General features: G+C 37.9%; 1 protein-coding gene and 1 long non-coding RNA gene across 2 annotated transcripts in view; one reads left to right on the forward strand and one right to left on the reverse strand.

The window, feature by feature from the left end:
• FBXL7 (F-box and leucine rich repeat protein 7) overlaps nucleotides 1-25,017 on the reverse strand; it is a 419,844-nt gene that overhangs the window by 177,288 nt on the left and 217,539 nt on the right. The gene's annotated exons all lie outside the window — the stretch shown is intronic.
• Nucleotides 15,968-21,788, forward strand: LOC116552351. Its single transcript, XR_004269342.1, has 3 exons — nucleotides 15,968-15,978; nucleotides 20,651-20,660; nucleotides 21,707-21,788. It is a non-coding gene; the product is annotated as an uncharacterized LOC116552351 (long non-coding RNA).

Here is a 25,017-nt window from a genome sequence, read left to right on the forward strand (position 1 = left end):
CCATGAAAGCTACCTGACAAAGCACAGGCCCCGAGCCTTTCTCACCAGCTCAGCTCTGTCCACTGAAAACTGAGAGAGAGCTCATCTTCAGCACGTCTCCTTCCATTTTCCCCCAAGATTTTAATTCAAAAGCTTCTAACCCCTTCCCTGCAATTTTATTAAACATTCTATTTTGTGTTTTCACCAGCACATACTATTCCATGTGAAGCAATGTGCAAATTGAGAGCACTAAAAACTAAAATTCTGAAGATTGACAAGAAATAAACTCAAGGTCTTCAAACTTTTGCAAAAAGTCGCAAGTAACCTTTTGACGGACGTGGCCCAAGACATGGGCTTTAGGTATCCAAGGGCAAGAAAACCAAAACAAAACAAAAAGAAGCAGGAAACATCTCATAAATTCAGAATGGAGCTTTTAGGTTAAATGTTCAATCAGAGATTTGTTAGAAACTGCAGGTGAGGCTGCAGGAAGTGCTGAGTCATACAGGGGGTACCATGCTTCCCTCTACACTAAACTAAGTTACTAACAAAGACTCAAGGGCAGAGATAGTGTGACAGCAAGTAGTGCAAGAAGGCACATGTCCTCCACCCACGTGTGAGGTCAGCTGGAGCATTCTGCAAGCGGAAGAAAGACCACACAAAGGCACTGGTACTGTTTAAGCCAGGTCACTACTATCTGCATCTAAGAAAAAAATCTTAAGTGCTTTATTAGTTTTCACCTCGCTTTATATCATCAACTTTAAAAATGCAGGCTCCACTAGATTAAAAACACCGCTACATAAATTATTTGAGAGCAGGGATCTTATTTTATTCTTTGCTTTACTCAAGCACCTAAAATAGACACAAAGTAGGCCCTTAAAGGTTTCTTCAGTAAATAAAAACTAAACAGAATGCTCATCTCAAAGGTAAGCCAGGCTGAAGCATATGTTTGCACAGGTCGTGCCCCAAACTAAAGTGCCTGGCCCAGAGGACAGTGTGAGGCTGGCATCCAGCCAGCATCCCCAACAATCCTGTCCTGGGCCTGGAAATAGACAGCTCAGAGAAAGGTGTCATCTGCCTAACAAGGAACATTTTTTGTAGACAGAGTCTCCTGGGCTCTGTCAAGGCAAGCTTCCCCAGGAGGGTATTTTGGTGAGCTGTGTAGGTCAAGCCACAGGGCACTCAGATGTAACCCAATGCATTCCATGGAAACCATTCTATAATTCAGACATCCCATGAATTATTTTCATTACTGATGTCTTCCTGCATCAACACTGCTGTGCGGTGACTGAGGATACACACTTTAACAAGTTTGTCAATAAATCCTTACAAGTGAAACTCACAAGTTGAATTTGAACTCTTGAAATCTTAAAGACATGTTGGCCATGGCAATACTTTGGGAGGCCAAGGAAGAACAATCAATTGAACCCAGAAGTTTGAGAAAAAAATTAGCCAACTACAGTGGTACATGCTTATAGTCCCAGCTACTTGGGAGGCTTAGGTGGGAATATCACTTGAGTCCCCAAGTTTGAGGCTGCGGTGATTGCATCACTGCCCTCTATCCTGGTGACAGAGCAAGTCTCTGTTTTAAAAAAAAAAAAAAGACGTTAACCCTTGTATTAGTCTGTTCTCATGCTGCTAAAAAGACATATATCTGAGACTGGGTAATTTATAAAGAAAAGAGTTTAATGGGCTCACAGTTCCACATAGCGGGGGAGGCTGCACAATCATGACAGAAGGCAAAAGAAGCAAATGCACGTCTTACATGGTGTCAGGCAAAAGGGCTTATGTGGGGAAATTCCCATTTATAAAATCATCAGATCTCGTAAGACTTATTCAGCACCATGAGAACAGTATGGAGGAAACCACCCCTATGATTCAATTATCTCCACATGGCCCCACCCTTGACATGTGAGGATTATTAAAATTCAAGGTGAGATTTGGGTGGGGACACAGCCAAACCCCATCAGCCCTATTCCTCATAGAGTCTTTAACAAGCCAATATACTAGTCTGGGCATTTGAATTATTTGTTTTCTTTTTTATTGTTATTACATAATTTAATGGAATACACACCTGAAAACATCTACAGTATTTAAGTGGTGAGGCAAACATTAGCACAGATGACACAATAATGAAACACAGGGCAAGGTTCTTTAACTCTAGCACTGTTGGCATCTGGGACCAGATAACTGTTTGTTGTCAGGGGCTGTCCTGTGCATTGCAGGATGTTAAACACCATCCCTGCTCTCTACCTACAAGATGCCAGTAGTACCTCACCAACCCTCACCCCATTTATATCAGAATTCCTCTAGACTTTTCCAAGTGTTCCCTGGGGAACAAAATCACTCCTGACTGAGAACCACTGGAATAGGTAAAGCTGCCAGATTGGGACTGGGGAAAGGCCAGAAAATTTTTAGACATTTGTGGATAATTAAAAAGAATTACCAGCAAGTACTAGCATGGGCCTACACCCTAACATCTAGCTGGGCAATAGTCCAAGTGTGGCTGCCCCCAGTTGGGGAACAGAGGTGAAGGGATGAGCAGAGACAAGGATCAGCTTAAGCAAGAAAGATGGGGTAATATTTATAAGTGGGGGAATAAGTAACAGATGGAAAATCTGGATCATACGATTCCCTATGGCTCTACATCAGGTAGTCATCTTATGTTGGGTCCATATGTGCACATTTGAACCAACTAACCATTGTCCATAGATACTTTTTTCCTTTGCCTGAAGAAATCAGCTTTGCTGAGAATCAAGTGTATTACTATATTGTTGGCCTGTTTTGGATAGGTGTTGGCTGAAATAATAGCTACTGCTGATATTTAGGAGGAATAACCCTAATACACAGAAATGGTTGGCGTAGTAATGGCTTTAATGGCCAGATTGACCCCTACAGCATCCAATCTAAGAGTTGAGACATTTGGCTTGTACTTTCAGTTTGGACCCTGATCCAACTCTTACGTTGGCAATCTTTTTGCTCTCTTGGGGGACTTCGTCCTTCAGGCTTGTCCCCAAAAGATCTTAGAATAGGCCATGCATAAGCAAACCTTAAGACTGGTAGAACCACACTGCCATGAAAGCTTGGGGAAGGAAAGAGTAAAAGCAAAATAGCATATTTCCATTCACTCTGGTATTTCATTATTACAGTTAATGCCTGGGGATCCACTTTGCATATAGTATGTAATTGCCTCATTCTTCTCGAAATGTCTTCTTTATCTGGATTCTAGGAACCACAGTCTGCTGAATTCCCACCTCCCTCCTCATCTGTCTGAGGGCAAAGTTGTAGCTCAGGGTCCCTTTTCCCTCCACGCTCATTCCCAGGTTGCATGATCCATGAACAAGCACTCTCGGTGAACTGTCTATTCTCAGTCCATAGCAAGATAAGTACAGGAAGTCACAGTGAGTGTTAAGAATACAGAAATTTGACAGAATAATTTTATGTCTATTAACTCTACTGGCAAAAAAAATTGGCACTGGTATTTAGCATGGATTTATTTCACTTTTCCTTAAATTTTGTTTTCCCTTAATTTATTTTTATTGTATTTTAAAGCATCAGTCCATAGCAAATTAGAAAAAACAAAGGCCGTTCAACAGATATATTTTGAAAGCATTGTCTTAGATGGTCTCATCTAGTCCATAATTTTAAATACTGCCAGAAACAAAACGTTTAAGTTCCCTGAAAATTCATGTTGAGACCCGATCTCCAATGTAATGGCTTTAGGCAGTGGGATCCTTGCAAGGTGATTAGGTCATGAGAGTGGAGCCTTCATGAATGAGATTAATGACCTCAGAGAAATCCCTCACTCCTGCCATATGAGGACACAATGAGAACACAGCTGTCTATGAGGAACTGCGCCCTAACCAGACACTAAATCTTCCAGGGCCTTGATCTTGGACTTCTCAACCTCCAGAACTGTAAGAAATACACATCTATGGTGTATAAGCCACGCAGTCTATGGTATTCTGTCATCAAACATCACCTATATATAGCCAGCATCCAACTTTGTAACTCCAGCTTCGACATCCTCTGTGAGTTCCAGACTCAAATAGCCAACTGCTAACTCCACATCTCCCTTGGATGTCTGAAAGACATCTCAAAGGGAACAGGTAACGTGTCTAGAAGTATTCTTGTTTTTATGCTCCACAATCTTCCTCCTCTCTAATCTTCCTCAAGTCATTAAATGGTATCCACCCAACTTTTCAGGCTAAACCCTTAGGGCTCACTCTTGACTAGTATCATTCTGCCACACTCTACATCCAATTCATCAGTAATTTCTGAAGACTCTGACTCTAACGGAAATCGCAAACTGAACCACTTCTCACCTTCTTACCACCAAGATCCCAGTTCAAATCACCATCCATCCTCTCTCATTTGGAAAGAGGAAAGGGCCTTCTGCTATTTCTCTCTGCGGCTATGCTTGCCCATGAGAGTCTCTCTTCTCCAGCAGCCACATCTGGGTTTTTGGAGGTGGGCAGATTGCCTGAGCTCTGTTTGAGGCTAGCCTGGGCAACGTGGTGAAACTCCATCTCTACTAAAATGCAAAAAATTAGCCAGGCGAGGCAGCATGCACCTGTAGTCGCAGCTACTCAGGAGGTTGGGGCAGGAGAGTCACTTGAACCTGTGAGGTGGAAGTTGCAATGAGCCTAGATTGCACCACTGCACTCCAGCCTACTAAGTGACAGAGCAAGACTCTGTCTCCAAAAAAAAGCAAAGAAAAAGTAGAAACCTGATCAAGCTCTGTATGTTTCAAACTCTCCAATGAATTCCATCATGCAAAACAAAAACAGTGCAGAGATGGACTGCTACTATGAGACCCTACGTAACTTCCCCACCCTCCTGACCTCTCTGTTATCACCCTCTCACTGGCTCACACTGCTCCAAACGCAGGTATCCTCCTCTTGTTTTGTAAATACCCTAAGCACACTCCTGTCTTGGGCACTTTTGAATTTCACTTCCCACCATCTGAAATGCTTTTTTTCCTAAGACATTTGCAGGATTTACTCCCTTGCTTCCCTGAGAACCTTTTTCATGCAGTACTGCTACCATGAGTTACCTCCTTAATCATTCTACTTTATTTCACTTCAGTACAGTGTAACTAATTAACATCATAATATAATTTCATTATTTTAAAATTTGTTTATTGCCTCTCTCCTCCCCCTAAAATATAAAGTCCATGATAGCATGGATTTTGACTTATCTGATTTTCTCACATCTAGAGAAGGCCTTAAAGAGAAGAGACCCAAAACAAGTGCTAAATAAATTACTTTATTTCAAGCATGTTCATGAATACAGAGAGAATAAAAATAGTGTATTAGCTAACACTAGGGTTTTGCTACCTAGGATTATCACTCATTCATTCATTTTACTTCTTTAAGGTTTTTTTAATAGAAATAATACACTTTCATAGCCATAGTTTCCAAATAATTAAATATTTATTTATAACTCAATGTTTAAATTGAGGAAAGTTAACTATGGAGAAATGTATTAATTCAAACACATCTGATTCTCACTTTGTGATAATCATTTGAGTTTTGAGGGTTTTTTTCAGCAAACTTGATATAGATTGTGCCTATGTCCCCACCCAAATCTCATCTTGAATTGTAGTTTCCGTTATCTCCACATATCTTTAGAAAGATCATGTAGGAGGTAACTGAATCATGGGGGCAGTTACACTTATGCTGTTCTCTTGATGGTGAGTGAGTTCTCAGGAGATCAGATGGTTTTATGAGGGGATTTTCCCCCTTTTTCTCAGCACTTCTCCTTGCTGCTGACATGTGAAGAAGGACATGTTTGCATCCTCTTCTGCCATGATTGTAAGTTTCCTGAGGCTTCCCAAGCCATGCAAAACTATGAGTCAATTAAATCTGTTTTCTTCGTAAACTATCCAGTCTTGTGTATGTCTTTATTAGCAGTATGAGAGTGAGCTAATACAATAAATTGCTACAATAGAGAGGGGGGTGCTGCTATAAAGATACCCCAAAATGTGGAAGTGACTTTGGAACTGGGTAACAGGCAGAGGTTAAAGCCATTTGGAGGGCTCGGAAGAAAACAGGGAAGTGTGGGGAAGTTTGGAACCTCCTAGAGACTTGGATGGCTAGGAAGACAGGAAGATGTGGGAAAGTTTGAAACTTCCTAGAGACTTGTTGAATGGCTTTGAACAAAATGCTGATAGTAATATGAACAATGAAGTCCAGGCTGAGGTGGTCTAAGATGGAGAGGGGGAACTTGTTGGGGACTGAAATAAAGGTCACTCTTGCTAAACAAAGAGAATGGAGGCATTTTGCCCCTGCCCCAGAGATCTGTGGAACTTTGAACTTGAGACAGACAATTTAGGGTATCTGGCAAAACAAATTTCTAAGCAGCAAAGTCCTCAACAAGAAGCAGATCATAAAAGTTTGGAACATTTGCAGCCTGATGATGCGATAGAAAATAAAAACCTATTTTCTGGGAAGAAATTTAAGCTGGCTGCAGAAATTGGCATGAGTAACAAGGAGCCAAGCATTAATCACCAAGATAATGAGAAAATGTCTCCACGGTATGTCAGAGGTCTTCACAGCAGCCCCTCCCTTCACAGGCCTGGAGGCCTAGGAGGGAATAATGGTTTCCAGGGCTGGGTCCAGAGACCCTGCTGTGTGCAGCCTTGGGACTTGGGGCCCTATGTCCCAGCTGCTTCAACTCCAGCTGTGGCTAAAAGAGGCCAATGTACAGCTCAGGCCATTGCTTCAAAGGATGTAAGCCCCAAGCCTTGGTGGATTACATGTGATGTTGGGTGTAGGTGCACAGATGTCAAGAACTGAAGTTTGGGAACCTTTGCATAGATTTCAGAGGATGTATGAAAACACCTGAAGCCCAGGTAGAATTCTGCTGCAGAGGTGGGACCCGAGTGGAAAACGGCTGCTAGGCAGTGCAGAAGGGAAATGTGGGATTGGAACCCCAATAAAGAGTATCCACTGGGGCACTGCTTAGTGGAACTGTGAGAAGGGGGTTACCATCCTCCAGACCCCAGAATGGTAGATCCACCAACAGCTTGCACTGTGCTCCTGGAAAAGTTGCTGACAATGCCAGCTGTGGAAGTGGCTGGAAGGGGGTCCTGCACCCTTCAAAGCCACAGGGGCAGAGCTGCCCAAGGTCATGGGAGCCCACCTCTTTCTTCAGTGTACCCTGGATATGAGACATGGAGTCAGAGGAGATTATTTGAGAGCTTTAATGTTTTTACTGCCCTAATTGGATTTCAGACTTGCATGGATCCTGTAGCCCCTTTGTTTTAGCCAATTCCTCCCATTTGGAACAGGTGTGTTTACCCAATGGCTGCACTCCCGTTGTACCTAGGAAGTAACTAACTTGCTTTTGATTTTATAGGCTCACAGGCAGAAGGGATTCGCCTTGTCTCAGATGAGGCTTTGGACTTGGACTTTTGAGTTAATGCTGGAATGAGCTAAGACTTTGGGGGACTGTTGGGAAGACATAATTGTGTTTTGAAATGTGATTATGTGAGATTTTGGAGGGGCCAGGAGTAGGATGATATGTTCAGGCCATGACTTCACCCAAATCTCATCCTGAATTATAGCACTCATAATCCCCAAGTGTCACGGGGCTGGTGGGGGGGGGGGGCGGGGACTCAGTGGGAGGTAATTGAATCATGTGGATGGTTACTTCCATGCTGTTCCATATGAGTGAGTTCTCATGAGATCTGATAGTTTTGTAAGGGGATTTTCCCCTGCTTCAATCTACACTTCTCCTTGCTGCCATCATGTGAAGAAGGATCTGTTTGCTTCCCCTTCTGCCATGATTTTAAGTTTCCTGAGGCCTCCCCAGCCATGCTAAACTGTGAGTCAATTAAACCCAGTATGTCCTTGTTACCAATGTGGGAATGGACTAATACAAAACTTTATGGAAAATTCAATATAATAACATATATAATATTAAAAGGAAATGCTTTAAAATGTTTAGGGAAGCCAACTCTCAAGTACCAGGGAAGAAGCCATTAATGAACAAATTCATTCAATATGAATTACAATGTAGTCTCACCTGTTCATCAGTGTAGGTCACCTACAGCTCTTCTAGACAGCATCTTTAGCCTTGATCACTCATTTTTTTTACAGGTTTACTGAATGCCTACTATGTGCTGGACACTGTTCTAGGGGGAGGGGAGGGAACGATACAGCCATCAGCAAAGCAGACATAAGACTCACTCTTCAGCTGCCTTTTCAAACACCTGTTTCTGAAAGCAGTGAAACTGTTTCATCAGCCAAATTCCCTAATTCATTGGCATAAGGAGCTTTTGCATCCTCCCTGTTAGAGATGTGTTTGCTCCTTCCCCAGACTCTATATTTTAAAATGTCTGAACAGTTTCAAAATTAAGATATATTATTCTCCCCCACCACACAGAAGGAAAATTTAGGAAGTGCTTTTCAGATTTTGATTTATTAAAGATAAAACTATTTATATTTCTCACCAGGGAGTATTTATATACAAATCCCCTCTTATTAAGTAGTTTTGGATGAAAACATCTCTAAAAACAGCCAAAAGTGTCCATTAAGCAGAAATAGACCTCAGTAACACACAGGCATATTTAATAATTTACTTGTCTTCCTCCCCGACAGTGAATTTGCACCAACACACAGCTCATTTGGCCTCAGTAAAACCATTACCTCTGATTTTTATTCCAGTCTAACAGTAATCACCACGAGGCCAGGGACATGGCATAATTGCCTCCTGACCCTGACCGTGGCGTTCCTGTGCATTCCAGTGATCTGCTTTCTATTTGTGAGTTAATCATGTGCCAGCTGGGCTTCTGGTTTCTTCAGAGAGAAAAAAAGTTGTTCTTTTCCTGTACCTCTTTCTACATGTTTAAGTGGTGTTATAACTCCTAAGAATAGTTTCATTTTCCTTGTAAAACTGGTTAACTGGACTATATGATATTTTCCTTCCTTTTTCACCTCACGCCTTGCTTTTCCAGCAAGTGGCCTCTGAGAACACACAAACCAGATGTGGTTTAAAGATCTGTAACCTTTAGCTCTTTTTTCTATATCCAAGAGTGGCATTTTTGGGGAAAAGAAGAAAAACAAAAAACAAGGAAGAATCTTTCAGTCTCCCATAAATGTAGAGAAGGTCAAAGGATGGCCTCCCGTGTATATAATTTTACCCTGACCATCAATCGACAACTTTTGGGAAAAAAGTTCATTTTTTTTAAAGTCTAAAATTCATATGTAAACTATGTTAGAAGGGTGGTTGCAAGAATATACACAAACACCTGTATCCAATGGGTAAATCGTCAACAAATGTTGATCTCATGTTTCATATCAGGTAAAACTGTTGCCAAAATTAGACATATTTATCAACAAACTCAAAGTGGGTCCATGTGACTGTGAAGAGTGTTGTGAAAATACTCAATGTCTAAAGTACAATGTCACAAAATATACAATACTAGACAGTCTAAATCAAGATTACCAAGGAACATGATATTTCTATCTATATGAAGATATTCTATAATGAGTTTTCTATAATGAATTTTAATAAAAGTACCTTTATGCTTGTGCCACCTGTTTGCATTGAGAACTATTAAAAGAAAGAGTATTAGGGTAAGTGTTATTTATTTGGGTATACTGTGTTTCAGTCCACAATATGCTTACTATAAGTACATACAGGAGACATTAGTTCTCTTAGGAAAATGTATAACTGTCCTAAGCAACTACATTATTTATGTCATATAAATTTGTAAAATTGTGAAACTGATCATGCTCTTCTCTTTGTTTGAACAATTAAGGAATTTAGATACATCTGTGACTTCTGACAATTGTGCCTAGTTCTAACATTTGTAAATAATACTTATCCCTCGGTTGTGTTTTCATGTTTCAATCCTTTCTTTCCCTTTGTCTGACTTCCTCTCTGTTGGTTTTACTCTATTCTATTATACATATTTTGGTTAGCCAGCTCAAATCCATTTTGTGAAAAAGGTAAGGATTTAAGGAGACTGAAAAAAACACAACCATTTGCCAGCAAAAATAATTTCTCATTGAATATATGAACACCCTCATTTGTGATTCATGACTATGTGCAACAGTCTGTGCTTTTTTTCCTTCAAAGAAGCCAGTTGCATCAAATGCAGTTAATTTTAAAGAGGAAAACACTTAAAATGAAATCTGAAGAGGTTTGTGCCTGAATGGGAAGGGGTGCAGTGGGTAGATTACAAATGGAAGGTCTGTGTTTTTAAAGATCATTCATTTGTAACATGATGTTAAATGGACATTTCAGCTGAAGCCTGAAGACTCAAGCCAGATATGTTAAAGTGAAAGGGCAGACCCCACCATTCAGAACTTGCAGGAAAGGAAGTGGGGGAAACCAAGGGTAAGGAATTCCTAAATTCTTTGCCATCTTAGAGATAGAAGGTTCCATAGGCTAGAAGTTACAGAATGATCTTCACATATGTTTTCTCTGGAGAGAGCTTTGCTGTGAATGCCTCAACTCCATGACCTATGAAAGCAGTTATGGGGTGCTCTTCCCATACTTCGGACTTAAAAAGGGGGCTTAGGAACCATAGTGAGATGCCACTTCACACCCACTAAGATGGCTTTTTTTTTTTTTAACAAAAAGATAATAAAAAGTGTTGGTGATGATGCAAAGAAATTGACACTCTTACACAATGCAGAATGAAACATAAAATTGAGAAGACTCTGTGGTGAATAGTCTGGCATTTCCTCAAAAAGACAAATATAGGAGTGACTGCACAACCCAGCAATTCCACTCCTAGGTATATACCTAAGAGAAATGAAAACATATGTCCACACAAAAACTTGTACACAAATGTTCATAGCAGTATTGTTCATTAAAGCCAAAAAAATGAAAGCAATCTAAATGTCTACCAACTGATGAAATGGGTAAATGATACATTGTAAATCTATAAATGCAATATTCTGTAACAATAAAGATGTTAAGTATTGAAACATGCTGCAACATAGATGAACCTTGTAAAGTAGCCCATCACAACAAACCATATATTCCATGATTCCCTTTACAGAAAATGTCCAGAATGGGCAAATCTATAGAAAGAAACAAACAAAAAGATTATAGGTTGCCTAAGACTAGGCGGATAGGGACAAATGGGGAATAAATACTAATGGGTGTGGGATTCCTTGTGGCAGTGAAGAAAATGTTCTAAAATTAGATTGTGGTGACGGTTGTACAATTCTGTGAATACACTAAAACTCACTGAACTGTACACTTAAATGGGTAAAATCTACAGTATGTGAATTACATCTCCATAAAGCTGCTGTCAGAAAAGACCTTTTGAATCGCTTAATATCTGGCTGGGTGACAACTGTTGAGTTACAGCTGGAAAGGAAGTTGGGGAGAATCTGAAGGGCAAGAGGCATCTGAAGGGCAAGAGGCAGAATCAAGAGCTGCAAGTGGCTAAACGTCAGCAGCAAGGAGTCTGAAATCCCGTCCCTCAGGCCTGGCTAGAGATGCAGGAAGGAGCTCTCAGAGGAAGCCGAAGTGGATGCCAAGATGCTAGGTGGCTGTGGAAGGACCTGCAGACAGCTGCTATAGGGATGCATCTGCCCAGATGAAGGAAACTAATGTGACATAATGATCACTTCACTCAAACCAAATGGACACCTCACATAATGAAATGCACATGTCCTTTCAACGTGTGAGGGACATTCCTTTTCTGTGGATCATCACCTCAGTGCTGGTGACAATATGGTGTTGCTTTCAGGTGCCTGTGAGTGGCCGTCGGCTCTGCGTGGGTGCCCAGGAAGCACTCTTACTTTAGTTTTCCTCAAGGAAAATCATAGATCTGAACAGAGCATTGTTAGTTGTCTTTTTTCTCTACCGAATGTTTGATTCAGACATTTGCCAAAGTCTTCAATAATGACACTGTCCTTTATGGAGAAAGACACAAAGGTGCAATGTAAGGTCTCCTTTTCTAGAAGATCTGGTGAGGGACTCCTCAGCTTCCTGCCTAAGATGGTACCACACAGATGTGATGCAGTGGGTGTATGCTTTGCTCTTTTGGAGAAAGTAAGCAGGTCTTATCACAAAATTCAAAGAAGAGAGTGAAAAGGGGAGATTTTATTGAGCAGGAGTGCTGTTTTCCTTTAAATAAACATCCTGAGGCATGCTACAGGGAGAGCCAACTATCCAGTAGATAACAAGAAGGCAAACTACCCATATGCTAAGGTCTTCCAGCAAAGCTAACATACCACATCACAACCTCTGGGAAACCACCCACTGAAAAATCAGGGCTCACAATTAGGTTTGATAGGCTCCAAATTATATATTTTTTGGAAAATAGCTACAAACATTTGGATAGCATTGTGTTGTCCATAAAGCATTTTCTTTATTATATTATTTTACTTCTCATCATAAGTACTTCTCCTATTACCCTAATTTCACATGTAAGGAAAGCAAAACTCGGAAAGCCATGATTCAAATAAAGTCATACAACTTAAACAGAGCCAGGCTTCATCCAGGCCACATGACTCCGTGGAGTAGGTGTTAATTACTGTACTATGCCACCTCCCTTGTAGAATGTGTCCTATGGTGCCTCCCAAACAAGTATTTCGAATATTTCATTGGCACCAGTCCTGGGAGCAGATTTCCAACAGGCAAGTCATCAGGCACACATATTGATGCTCATTTTCAGCCTCCTGATTTTACAAAAAGGGAAACTCACTTTTACATACAAAAAGCCATCAGAGCAGCTCTCTGGGGTCTCATGATGCCAGAGGAGCAAAGATGGAAACACAGGAGTCCAGAACTGATGGGTACCAGGATGCTTCGGTAATTACAGGAAGTAGAGAATATTTCTGTCAATCTCTGCAGTTTTAGGCTTCTCCATGGTCAAAGTCATAAGTATAAAAGGAATTGAGAACTAGGACACCTTTCCTCTTGCACTCTGCTCTCATGTATACAGGCAAAGTGATAAAAATGTATTATTGAAGGATACAGCCACATCTCCATGATTCCCATGAAGATCAGAGTATTTCTCAAGCATCCTGGTTTTCTTCCACCTTATCATGCAAATAACAAAATACATTTTAAAAACATCCTTCTCTTAGCCTGGACCATCTCCTGAAGCAATGCCCTTCCAACGTTCCCAAGTCCTCACGTCATGCAAAGTGACACACTTTATGGAGTAAAATAGTCACTATTCTACCTATTCTATTTACTTCTTTTTAATATCAAATAAGTATCATTCGGTTTAGTATATTGAGTTTTTGAAGTAAGTCTATTTATGGCATTCGTAATTTTAGAGATCTGGTCACTTGTTCATGAAAATACTTGTTGAACATCTGTAAGGAGACTGTGGCTGCAACTAGAGATATAAAAGAGGCATGCTGCATGCTTTCAAGGACCACTTAGTGAAACAGGAGAGGCACACATGGAAAGCATTAGCTGTAACAGTATGTCATAAACATTGCAGAACAGATAAAACAAAGAGTTTTGGGCGCCCAGTGGAAAAATGGAGATCAGGGAGAGGTGACTATAGGGAAGAGATTAAGAGGATTCTGGAATGGAGTTCAAATATTAAGTGCTGTCATTTACTGGCTGTGTGACTCTGGGCAAGTAACTGACCTCTCTGTGCCAACATTTCCTCATCCATGAAATAGAAAGATAATTGTATCAACCTCACGAGTTGCCATAGGTGTTATAGTTAGGCCACAGAAGGCACGGAAGATGGTTTCTGGAACAAGTGAGGATTATAGAAGTGTTGGATATGATGATAATTCTAAGTCCAAATGTCGGTAGTAATGAGTGGATATCTGGTCCCCTATTATCTGCAACATAAAATACACAGGAAATCCTGTCTATATCCCATCAGACAGCAGTGTATCAAGTATCCTCCTGCTGCAAGACAGGCTGAGAATTTGAGTATCTCACTTTTAAGCTTTCAAATTGGAGGATGACAAAAGGAATGGTAGCTAAGGAAACCAGAACCTGACTGGTAGAATTGTTTTCTTAGCATATAAATTTCCTTAAAATCAGCCGAATTGAGAATGAGGGACAAAGATGAAGAAGCAAAAACAAGCCCAGTGCTTTACCCTTCTGCACTTAGAAATCATTTGTGCATATTTGCTATTTTCTGAATTTATCAAATTTAAGACTGGGTGATTTATGTGAATTTGTTATTTTAATTTGAAACTTATAAGAAAAATTTACTGTTATATAAATAATATTGTAATGTTTAAGAGAATGTAAGGGCCACCATACGTACATAGTCAACTTATTTATGTAGATTTCTCTAGATCTTGGGGCCATTGAGGTTGTTGGACCATTGAGAAGCCTCAAAAGAGAAATGAATATGCTAAATTTATGAATGCTGTTTAAATATTTAATGGAATTTAATTAACTAACTTATAAACATCCTTTTGAAAGTGCTTGGTAAACTATATCACATTTATAAATAGAATAAATTGGAGTTAAGCTTTACAGCTCAAGAGAAAGGGTTTTGAAATTTGCAACTTGAATGCATTAAATATTAACTTAAAAATATAAAAGTTGGCATAAATTATATTTTCTTTACACAAAACACCCAGAAAGACACTAAATCTTAAATTGAAAGCAACTAGTAGAAAACAAGCCTTGATTTAAAACCATCAAATCTAATTCCAGGGCTTACTATGAACCACTGTTTGTCCTGCTCTGGCTTTAACAAATATCACCCTGTAAAACTGTTTTCGAAAAGTCACCAGGGACCTCTAAGTTTATCAGCTTAGCCTTTAATCCTCCATCTTCCTCAGACTCAGTGTACCACACTATTCAAAACACCCCAGTGTTCCCTTCTTCTCTGAACACCATCCCAACCTTCTAAGCAGTTCAGCTTCTGATGATGTTTTCTCTGCATCATCATTCACCTTTCACAAAATAAATCTCACTTCCCTCAGTTCATCTGCTCTAAGCCCTTCTCTCCTGACATTCATTAGCCTTGAATGCGTCTACCTCTCACATTTAACCTCTATTCTAAATTCCTTGGGAGTGGGGTTTAAATAGCTGTGGAATTCAAGGCTTGTACTTCCCATCACTTTCTAAACACATTTTCCCAAATTTCCAGCTGAAATCTCAAACTTGTAATTGTTCACCACCTTCCTAGTCAAACATATATCTGTTGATGTTTCCTCTCTAGGATCATGGCACCTGCGTCCCTCCAGTGACTAAGCTTAACACCCACATCATCGCTGCTTCCACACCTAGAAGCAACTGGCTGGGAGTCCCAGCGACAGTACAATTTATTCCTCAACAGCCCTTTCAATTTCATTAGTTCCTACTTTGATTCACATCCTCTGAAATGATCCGTCTACTTCTCTTCTCTACCTATCCTGTTAATCGTGAACACTGTTTTCAAAATCAATCCTTTGAATACCTAGAAAATGATTAAAAAAAAAAAAACAAGCTTCAGAGCCTCCATGTTGTTTAATAGAGTATAAATTCTTTCACCTGGGAGGCAAGGCCCTCTTTGATGGCGTTAACTTTACATCCAGTGCTTTCTCTCTTCTCTACATACATAAGGTCCACGCTCACTTCAAGACCCTACAAGAATGATCCTTGAATAGTTATCTCATGCTTTCAATTGTGAAAATGCTCTATCCTTTTCTGAACTACCTGAACATATATATAAGTCCTTCTTTTGTGATTATTATATCACAAAGAAAAAGAGAAAAAAGAGATTAAATAATTTTAATAGTGGAGCAGAAAAAGTCAAGCAAGAAATAGAGGAAGGAAGGAAGGATGGAAGGAGGGAGGCAGAAAAAGAGAGAGGGAAGGGTTAATGGACATGACTGATGGTTTGCCTGAGACAGGCCCTGGGAGAATCTTTCCCATTTGTTACCCCACTTGATACTTAAAACAACCACTCCTGCATATCTTACAATAATCCACATTGTTCAGAAGGGAGCACAGATCAGAGAAATTAAATGACTTGCCCAAAGTCTAATCAGCTAGTGACATTTAGAGCAGGGATTAAACCCATGACTTGTGATCACAAGCCCCAGAGGAGCAGTCTGGGCCTCAGTGAGGTCCCAGAGAGAAGAGGCAGTGTGCGGCATCAGAAGCCTGTGGACAGCAGCCGTGGGGATGTGGGGAGGCAGCATAGCTTTGGGAGGATGAGAAAGAGACCTGCGTGGCAGGATCAGTGAAAAGGTATGTGCTCAGTGCAGCTGGGAATAGCAAGGCCAGGGACTGGGCGCCAGCAAGGACATTAACAAGCCATTTTATAGGAAAAGAACACTATTATTAAAATAAAAAAATAAATGTTTGAAAAACATTAACCTGCAATTTATCAAAAAGCTTGTTGTTTCTTTTAGTTTAGTAACTAAATGTCAATTCCTGGAGAAGCTTGCTGCTACCGCTGCATTCACTCTTCACAACAAACATTTTAGTCTCATTCTATTTATGTCAGTCACGTTATATTTATGTCAGTCATATTATATATTATATTATGTCTAAATTCTGGCCTCTACCCCTTTTATAGACCTATGAGTTGTATTAGGATGGTCATGTTTTAATAATTTTAATGGCATTAACTCTTTCCAGTACAGTGCTCCATTCATGGCATACTAAATTAACATTTGTTAGATTCATACATTTTATTTAGACTCCGTCAATCATTTTAGAAAAAAAATTCTTATAATATACTATTTTCTTCCTGTAATTGTATTTACATTAAATATGATTTCTAATATTATGCTTGGTCCAAGACAATGGATATTATTTCAGTACTCACGATCATGCTTGTTAGACTGTGACTGTTTCTGTAATGTCTGGATAGTCTGACTTCTTTTGAATATAAACCATATTATAAAATACAGAAACTATAATATAATACAATACTAAATGAAAATTGAAGCTAACATCACTTTATCTCAAGGAAGAAGAAGTCTTGAAGGTGTAAAGCTCTTTTGCCCTTTTTAGATTAAAGTGCAAGGGCAATGTCATTACCCTTGATGGCATTTTGTTTTCTCTATGTGACTTTAGCAAGGTGAAGAATAAAGCTGCACGTGAAAATAAATTATTTTTTAACATCAGTTGCAGTTCCAAATAGGAACATACTGCAGTTTAGACAAGTGGGGTTTCTATAGATTGTCATCTTAACATATATGAACCATTTACCATCATTCTGACTTTAAACCATCCTACCTTTAAAACAGAATTCCCTAAACTGGCATCACACATGCATCTGCAAATAAATAAATGCAGATGCTCTGCATCCCACATGCTGGGGTTTCTTAATTCTATCTAAAATATAAAATGACATGCAGCAAATGACAATATAAATAAAAGAGAGAAAAAAATTAACACTGAAAGCCATCTTTTAATTACTAAAAATTCTGTTATGTTAAATGTTAAACACCACTGTTATATTATTCAATACATCCAGTAGTAAAATTTATAAAGTACTAATACTCCTTTTGTATAGCTCAAACTTCTTCTTTTTTATTAATTTTTTTAAAGAAATAGAGTGACCCTTAAAGCCTGAAAGAATAGTTAATTATTGGCATGCCTTAATTAATCTGAAGACAGAAAGTATTCTAGACATGAATAAATAAGCACATCTGTGGAATTAGCATAAGAACTATTTGGTTAACTTTGCCAGAACTAACCTTTAAATACTAAATTTTATACAGTATCTGGGGATAAGCATTTAAAAGTATGGAAAAAGATATCATGGGTAAAATAGCTCCTAAGACTCACCAAAGGAAAACGGAACAAGTGAATTCCTCCATCTGTTCATACATGTTTTTCATTGTATTTGGATACGTGCTGGACAGAGATAACTTTGTTCAGTCCTGAAGTGAGACTTGATGTGGTTGTTGTTTCTGGCACCTGACAGCACCATGCAGGATCCATGCAGACCAAGGAACCAGCCAAGCAAAGTAAGCTGCCAGGTGCTGCAAGGGAATCAGAGCCCCGAACACATCCTCTACCTCTCTCCTCCAGGCACCCTCGAGAATTTATCAAGAAAATTCATCATCTTGATTTACTAACAGCAGAACTCTCGACATGAAAAGGTAGTCCATGTATTCTGTGACACATCACACATCACAGGATTAAAGAAAGGTTTTCAGGAAGCTTATAATCTGCGTGGATTTAACTAAGTCATCTGTGTCCTCTTCCCTCTGTACATTCTTTTTTTTTCATACCAAAGCAATTTTCTCTTTTTCTTTTTTTTCCCCTTGATATGGTTTGGCTCTGTGTCCCCACCCAAATCTCATCTTCTAGCTCCCATAATTCTCATATGTCGTGGGAGGGCCCCAGTGGGAGAAGACTGAATCACGGGGCTGGGTCTTTCCCGTGCTGTTCTGGTGATAGTGAATGGGTCTCAGAAAATCTGATGGCTTTAAAAATGGGGATTTCTCTGAATAAGCTCTCTCTTTGCCTGCTGCTATCCACATAAGATGTGACTTATGCCTCCTTGCTTTCGCCATAATTGTGAGTCTTCTCCAGCCACGTGGAACTATGAGTTCTCCATTAAACCTCTTTCCTTAGTAAACTGCCCAGTCTCAGGTATGTCTTTATCAGCAGCCTGAAAAACAGACTAACACACCCCTTGAGGATTCTTCCTCCATCTTCCCTGGGACAATTGAATATTTTTCCAATCATTTATGTTTCCTCTTGTTAACAAGAAAGGACTCAGAAAGTCATGTTTCGGGGGTCCAAACTGCCTAGAAAAAATCATGCCCTCCCGGATGCATTGAAAATAAGATGCTCCCAGACATCAGTAATGAGAGAGCTCAGTAATCTAGTTTAAAACGCCTCTTAACATCTTCATGATAGACATGGAGTTTCAATCTCTGTTTTACAGGCAATAGAACATTAATCAATTATGTTGTTACTGAAAGTTGTGGGGTGTTACATTTGTTACTAGGTCATCCAAGATAATATTTTATAAGTCCTGCAATAAGTCTGGAGAAATTCACCTTTAATATTTGCTATAAGGAAGCAGAAAACTGTCCCTTTATATCATAATTAATTGCACATGGCAAAAATATGCCCTAGAAATAGCGTCTCCAAATTAGAACAAAATGTATGTTCATAGTTGGATGCATGGTTTCATGTAATGATATGATCATATCTATATTTCTAAACCCAAACCAAACCTAACCCTTTCTCTTAATTGAACAGAAAATCTCAGTAGTCCACATTTACAGAAATTCTAAGTCTTTTAAAAAAACTATATATTTTGAATTTTCATCATACCTATTTTATTTTTGGGATATTTAGTCCATATCTCAGTAAGATACTGTGGGACCTTGAAGGAATTTTTATAATAGAGTGAAGAATAATAAGAAACCAGAGCTCCTAAAAAATGGAGTAAGAAAATGAAGCCACTATATGATTAAGGAATCTAATTATTATAGGTGGGCGAACATTTTCTTCTGAACTTCCTAGTAGCCAAAGAAAATAGGCAAACATGATCCGTTACAAGATTCACAGTACGTGTGCATGGGAAAATACGTGAAACTTTAAGATAAATTTCTTCCAAATTTGTGTCTTCATAAACTGGAGACTGTGAAACAGGAAAAATAATCTGTAAAATTTATTATACTTCTACATTTTGTGGTTCAAGAGAACTCTATTATGTCTTCCTGCCCACTAAGCTTGTTAACTCAGTAGCAGAGCAGGCTAGTGGTCTAGATGTTTTGCCGTTGTTTTGTAAGACATGTATTTGTTTCTTATGGAAACTCGGGTTTTATTCTTCAAATCATATGTCATATAGTAGGATAGCATATAGTAAAGAATGCGAAATCTGGAACTGACAGATTTAGCTAGCAGTGTTAACCTATTGACTTGCTTCACTTCTTTGAACAGCATTTTTCTCATTTTGTAAAATTGGGATAATAATAACACCAACCCTTTAGATTTTTGTGAGGATCAAATTAAATCACATATGATGCTGCCTGAAGCACAGTAAGCACTAAAAAGTTAGTTATGATTAGAAGTATCATTACTATTTACTGCTCATATTTATGTCCATACATCACATGTAATTTTTTATTAACACTTAACTAATAATTTTTGCCTATATATAACAACAGTCTACACTTACAATGCCAACTCTGCCTTAAAAAAGGATAAATGTCATTACTGATACACTAAAACAGAGTTTTTCCAAATTGAAGTTTCTGCGTGAAGTTTTATTAAACCAGTTTAGTGCTGGTTTGAAATAACATTATTTTCTCTTTTTTCTTTATGTAGGTAGTCACTGTCAAAAAAAGAGGCCAATAACAGAAATGTTACCTGTCATTATTTAGAACATGGGCCATAAAAAGAAAAAGTCATTGGGTTGATAGGCCTCTGGGAAATAGAAGCACCAAAAGATTCTCAGAAGTCAGCCATCCACGTAAAAGTTCTCTGCTAGTGTCAAAAGACAAAGGGAATGCTAAATTATCCAGAACAATCAATTCAGAAATTGCAAAATAAACTTTCAAAAACTGACGCCCAAATATATGAAGGCATAAATCATGTGAAAATAGTTCATGAATAACAAAACACAAAAATATTTGTCATCCTTCCTGGCTTGTTTTGTCTAGTGAGGAAACCAATTTATTAATTGTATGTGTTCTAGTTCCCGTTTCAGTGCATTTGCATCATATATTAACTGTATAGAAGCTACTTTTCTCATTTAATTCAATTAGATCCACAAATGCATTAAATATTGCTGTCCTCTAAGACAACAATAAGTCAATCATCATCCAATCCTTAATTCTATGACATGGAACTAAATCAAATTATGTAAGGGTGAAGTCATTTGGGTAGTTCAGGAAGGAATTCATGAAATGCCTGATCCATTCTATATTGGAAGAGCTCTTCAAGAAAAGTCAAAAGACCTTTAATTTATATCCAAGTTTCATAAGCCATTTCATTTACGGAAAAAATATTATCAGTATTTCAGGGACATATTATAAGGATGACATGAGATGTCTGTACAAGCCTTTGAAAATAAGAAAATATACATAAGTAGAACTAGAGTTCATGGTTTGACCCTCACTTGGTTGCATTCAGAAATATAATTTTAGTAGTTTAGGCAACAATCAATTTTACAGGATGAATTATAAACCAGAATCCCAAGTTTTTAAAATTGTGGGGCATAATTGACTCAGCCTTTCTTCACAGACTATTTCTTTCCAATAGCCATATCTTATTAAGTTACTAAATTATGCATTAAAAGTTTGCTTTGTGAGAACAGACTTAGAGAAAAAGTAGCAAAGAATTCAGAAGTTAATGGCAAAACTCTGGAATCAAAATATTGAACATTTGAATCCCAGTCCCCTATTATCTCTATACTTATCAATTTACCCAAGTCTTATTTATCTGCAAAAATAGAGGTAAAAGTATAGATTCATATGTACAATTTTAATAAAAAATAATAAGGTATACAAAGAAATAGGAAAGTATGGCCCATTCAGAGGAAAAGGCCAAATCAACAGAAATTGTCCCCGACAAACACATGATGGCAGGTATACTAGGCAAAGACTTTAAAACAGTTATCTTAAAGTGCTGAAGAAATAAAGAAATATAGGGAGAAAATGAAAAAAGTGACGTATGAACAAAACGAAAATGTCAACAAAGATATAGAGAATCTGAAAAGAAACATGAAATTCTGGAGTTGAAAAGTACAGTAAATGAAATGAAAAATTCACTAAATGAATTCAAGGACAGATTTGAACAGGCAGAAGAAAGAGTGATCAAACTTGAAGAAAGAGCAATGGAAATTACTGAGCCTGAGGAACAACAACAACAAAGGACTGAAGTAACCAGATCCCAAAGAACTCATGAGTCAACATCAAGCAGACCAACACATGTGTTGTGGCAGTCCTAGAAGGAGAAGACAAAGAATAAGTGAAAATATTTATAGAAATAATGACTGAAAACTTTCCACATTTGATAAAGGACACAAATATAAATATTTAAGAACCTCAAAGAACTCCAAATAAGATGACCCCTACCAAGAGTCATTATTATCAAACTTTAGAAAGACAAAGACAAAGAGAAAAATCTTGAAAGTAGCAAGGAAGAAGAAATCTGTCACATACATGGGATTCCCTAAAAGATGATCAGCAGATTTCTCCTCAGAAACATTAGAGGACAGCCATTGGCCAATATATTCAAAGCTCTAAAAAACTAAATAACAAAACAAAACAAACAAACCTTGCCAATCCAAGAATTCAGTATCTGGCAAAACTGCCATTCAAAAGTCAGGAAGAAATTAAGACATTCCCCCAAAAAACAAAGCTGAGAAAATGTATTGCCAATAGACCAGTTCCACAAGAAATGCTCAAGGAGACCCTGAAGGGTGAAATAAAAGAACATTCAACATTAATCCAAAGCAACATGAAGAAACAAAGACCTCAATGAATATAAACACATAGGCAATTTTTAAAGCTAGTATTTCAAAAATAATGAGCTATAACTCCATATTTTGCTTTTTTCATAATTTAAGAGACTTATGCATTTAAAATAATTATTACCTTATGTTTTAGGAAACAAATGTATAAAGAGGTAATTTTGTGACATCAACATTCAAGTGGGGGTGAAGATGGAGCTGTAAAGGAGCAGTTATTGTATGTTATTGAAGTCAAGCTGGTATAAATTCAAATTAGAATGGCATAACTTTAGGATGTTAAATGTATTTTAATGACAAAATACCTATAAAATACACAACAAAAGGAGATGACAGAAAGTAAACATTGCACCACAAAAAATCAACTAAACACAAAAGAAGACAGTAATGCAATAAATGAAATGCAAAAAAAAAAAGCTATGTGGCATGTAGAAAACAGCAAAATAACACAAGTAAGTTCCACATTATCAGTAATCACTTAAAATGTAAATAAACTCCCCAATAAAAAAACAGATTTTAAGAATGGATTAAAAGACACAATCCATACACGCTATCCACAAAAGACTCATTTTATTTTTTTATTTATTCATTTGTTTAATTGTATTAAGAGGAAATTGTCTCACTATGTTGCCCTAGGATGAAGTGCAGTGGCTAGTCACAGGTACAATCATAGCACACTAAAATCTGGAACTCTTTGATCCAAGTAATCCTCCTACCTCAGTCTCTTAAGTAGCTGGAACAACAGCCATGTGCCACCATGGCCAGCAAGAAACTTATTTTAGATCCAAAGATATAAACAGATTGAAGGCTAAAAAGCTATGGAAAGATATTCTTTGCAAATGGTAACCAAAAAAGTGTGGGGGTCGCTATACTAACAAGACAAAATATACTTTAAGTCGAAGGTTATCAGAGACAAAGAAGGACATTACATACTGATAAAAAATTTAGCAAGGCAAGAAGACTAGAAATTATAAACTTTTATACATCTAATATCAGGCCATCAAAATATAGGGGGCAAAAACTGTCAGAATTGAAGAGAGAAATACACAGTTCTACACTAATTGCTGCAGATTTAAATATCCTACTCTTAATAATGGATAAAACAACCAGACAGAAGATAAGTCAGTAAATAGAGAACTTAAGCAACACAATAAACCAAGTAGATCTAATAAACATAGAAATAACACAATCTATAGCCTGTCCAAAATGGTGAAACCCTATCTCTACTAAAAATACCAAAAAAATTAGTGTGGTGGCAGGCGCCTGTAATCCCAGCTACTCAGGGAGCTGAAGCAGGAGAATCGCTTGACCCCAGGAGGTGGAGGTTGGAGTGAGCCAGGTCATGCCACTGCACTCCAACCTGGGTGACAGAGCAAGACTCCATCTCAACAGCAACAACAACAACAACAAAACAATCTACCCAACAATAACAGCATACACATTCTTCTCAGGTACACATGGGACATTTTGCAGACCATGTGATATACCACAAACTAGATCTCAATAGATTTAAAATGACAGATATTATACTCTGACTACAATGGGATGAACTTAGAAATCAATAACAGAAAAATTCTATCACTGAAAAGTGAAAAAAAGTTGCAAATATTAAGCAACACTCTTAAACAACCAAGTGGATCACAAAGGAAATGACAAAGGCAATCAGAAAATGCTTGGGGATGAATAAAAATGAAAAAGCAACATATCAAAATGCATGGGATATGGTGAAAGCAGTGGTAAAGTGGAAATCTATAAGTATAAATGCTTATATTAAAAAATAAGATCTCAAATCAATAACCTGACTTTACAAGTTAAAGAACTAGGAAAAGAAGTACAAACTAAATGCAAAACTAACAGAAAGAAGAACATAATAAAAATTACAACAGAAAAAAAATGGAAAATACAGTAGAAAATATGATTTCACAAATCTTACCCAAGAAGACACAGAAAGTGTAAAAAGTCCTAATGTCATAAGTATATAAATTGTTTTCCTGACAAGGATCAGGAAAATACAGTCTGAGGCCTGGCTGCCTATATTTTAAATAATGTTTTATTGGAACACAGCCATGCCTCTCTGTTTATATGTACTAAATGGTTGCTGTCACACTACTCAACAGAATTGAGTAATTGCTACAGAACCTGTATGACCTGGAAGCTGAAAATAGTTATCATTTGACTCTAAAAGTTTTCTAACCACTACTCTATGAATCCAAGCTCATTTATAAATATATTTGCAAAGAGAATATTAAAGGTTACAACTGATTAACAACAGCTACAATAAATAGCAGTCAATAACATCCAATACTCATTAATAAGTTTTTAAATGTTAGCACTTGTTAAAATGTTATAAATTACCAGAAAATTCATAAATGTAATAGTTGAAAACAGCATTATGTTCAGCAAAAGTTTCAGGCTCCAAAAGAGCACATATGTATGATTCGATATTTATGAAATTCTGGGATAGTTAAAACTAATCTATTGTGACATAAAGTGAATTAATGGTTTCCTGGGCTTGGGAGGGAGGGTCTGACCAAAATAGAGCAAAAAGGAACTTACTGGAGTGATAGGAATGTTTTGAATCCTTATTGTGGTGGTGGTAGTTATAGGGGTGTAACCACCTACATACAAAATTGGTGCATTCCATTGTATGTAAATTACACCTCAATAAAGTTAACTTAGTAAAAAAAAAAAAATTA

The sequence above is a fragment of the Sapajus apella genome, unplaced genomic scaffold, assembly GCF_009761245.1.
Source record: "Sapajus apella isolate SASKATOON/1434 unplaced genomic scaffold, GSC_monkey_1.0 scaffold11, whole genome shotgun sequence".
NCBI classification, from domain to species: domain Eukaryota; kingdom Metazoa; phylum Chordata; class Mammalia; order Primates; family Cebidae; genus Sapajus; species Sapajus apella.